We start from the raw sequence: 2,500 nt of genomic DNA, 5'->3' as shown, positions 1-2,500 counted from the left end.
TTAAAGTTAAAGTTAAAGTTAAAGTTAAAGTTAAGTTAAAGTTAAAGTTAAAGTTAAAGTTAAAGTTAAAGTTAAAGTTAAAGTTAAAGTTAAAGTTAAAGTTAAAGTTAAAGTTAAAGTTAAAGTTAAAGTTAAAGTTAAAAGTTAAAGTTAAAGTTAAAGTTAAAGTTAAAGTTAAAGTTAAAGTTAAAGTTAAAGTTAAAGTTAAAGTTAAAGTTAAAGTTAAAGTTAAAGTTAAAGTTAAAGTTAAAGTTAAAGTTAAAGTTAAAGTTAAAGTTAAAGTTAAAGTTAAAGTTAAAGTTAAAGTTAAAGTTTAAAGTTAAAGTTAAAGTTAAAGTTAAAGTTAAAGTTAAAGTTAAAGTTAAAGTTAAAGTTAAAGTAAAGTTAAAGTTAAAGTTAAAGTTAAAGTTAAAGTTAAAGTTAAAGTTAAAGTTAAAGTTCAAGTTAAAGTTAAAGTTAAAGTTAAAGTTAAGTTAAGTTAAAGTTAAAGTTAAAGTTAAAGTTAAAGTTAAAGTTAAAGTTAAAGTTAAAGTTAAAGTTAAAGTTAAAGTTAAAGTTAAAGTTAAAGTTAAAGTTAAAGTTAAAGTTAAAGTTAAGTTAAAGTTAAAGTTAAAGTTAAAGTTAAAGTTAAAGTTAAAGTTAAAGTTAAAGTTAAAGTTAAAGTTAAAGTTAAAGTTAAAGTTAAAGTTAAAGTTAAAGTTAAAGTTAAAGTTAAAGTTAAAGTTAAAGTTAAAGTTAAAGTTAAAGTTAAAGTTAAAGTTAAAGTTAAAGTTAAAGTTAAAGTTAAAGTTAAAGTTAAAGTTAAAGTTAAAGTTAAAGTTAAAGTTAAAGTTAAAGTTAAAGTTAAAGTTAAAGTTAAAGTTAAAGTTAAAGTTAAAGTTAAAGTTAAAGTTAAAGTTAAAGTTAAAGTTAAAGTTAAAGTTAAAGTTAAAGTTTAAAGTTAAAGTTAAAGTTAAAGTTAAAGTTAAAGTTAAAGTTAAAGTTAAAGTTAAAGTTAAAGTTAAAGTTAAAGTTAAAGTTAAAGTTAAAGTTAAAGTTAAAGTTAAAGTTAAAGTTAAAGTTAAAGTTAAAGTTAAAGTTAAAGTTAAAGTTAAAGTTAAAGTTAAGTTAAAGTTAAAGTTAAAGTTAAAGTTAAAGTTAAAGTTAAAGTTAAAGTTAAGTTAAAGTTAAAGTTAAAGTTAAAGTTAAAGTTAAAGTTAAAGTTAAAGTTAAAGTTAAAGTTAAAGTTAAAGTTAAAGTTAAAGTAAAGTTAAAGTTAAAGTTAAAGTTAAAGTTAAAGTTAAAGTTAAAGTTAAAGTTAAAGTTAAAGTTAAAGTTAAAGTTAAAGTTAAAGTTAAAGTTAAAGTTAAAGTTAAAGTTAAAGTAAAGTTAAAGTTAAAGTTAAAGTTAAAGTTAAAGTTAAAGTTAAAGTTAAAGTTAAAGTTAAGTAAAGTTAAAGTTAAAGTTAAAGTTAAAGTTTAAAGTTAAAGTTAAAGTTTAAAGTTAAAGTTAAAGTTAAAGTTAAAGTTAAAGTTAAAGTTAAGTTAAAGTTAAAGTTAAAGTTAAAGTTAAAGTTAAGTAAAGTTAAAGTTAAAGTTAAAGTTAAAGTTAAAGTTAAAGTTAAAGTTAAAGTTAAAGTTAAAGTTAAAGTTAAAGTTAAAGTTAAAGTAAGTTAAAGTTAAAGTTAAAGTAAGTTAAAGTTAAAGTTAAAGTTAAAGTTAAAGTTAAAGTTAAAGTTAAAGTTAAAGTTAAAGTTAAAGTTAAAGTTAAAGTAAGTTAAAGTTAAAGTTAAAGTTAAAAGTTAAAGTTAAAGTTAAAGTTAAAGTTAAAGTTAAAGTTAAAGTTAAAGTTAAAAGTTAAAGTTAAAGTTAAAGTTAAAGTTAAAGTTAAAGTTAAAGTTAAAGTTAAAGTTAAAGTTAAAGTTAAAGTTAAAGTTAAAGTTAAAGTTAAAGTTAAAGTTAAAGTTAAAGTTAAAGTTAACGTTAAAGTTAAAGTTAAAGTTAAAGTTAAAGTTAAAGTTAAAGTTAAAGTTAAAGTTAAAGTTAAAGTTAAAGTTAAAGTTAAAGTTAAAGTTAAAGTTAAAGTTAAGTTAAAGTTAAAGTTAAAGTTAAAGTTAAAGTTAAAGTTAAAGTTAAAGTTAAGTTAAAGTTAAAGTTAAAGTAAGTTAAAGTTAAAGTTAAAGTTAAAGTTAAAGTTAAAGTTAAAGTTAAAGTTAAAGTTAAAGTTAAAGTTAAAGTTAAAGTTAAAGTTAAAGTTAAAGTTAAAGTTAAAGTTAAAGTTAAAGTTAAAGTTAAAGTTAAAGTTAAAGTTAAAGTTAAAGTTAAAGTTAAAGTTAAAGTTAAAGTTAAAGTTAAAGTTAAAGTTAAAGTTAAAGTTAAAGTTAAAGTTAAAGTTAAAGTTAAAGTTAAAGTTAAAGTTAAAGTTAAAGTTAAAGTTAACGTTAAAGTTAAAGTTAAAGTTAAAGTAAGTTAAAGTTAAAGTTAAAGTTAAAGTAAAGTTAAAGTTAAAGTTAAAGTTAAAG

This window comes from Sturnus vulgaris, chromosome Z (genome assembly GCF_052056855.1).
Source record: "Sturnus vulgaris isolate bStuVul1 chromosome Z, bStuVul1.hap1, whole genome shotgun sequence".
Lineage (NCBI taxonomy): Eukaryota > Metazoa > Chordata > Aves > Passeriformes > Sturnidae > Sturnus > Sturnus vulgaris.
The sequence above is the reverse complement of the archived record's forward strand: the minus strand, read 5'-3'. Positions refer to the sequence as shown.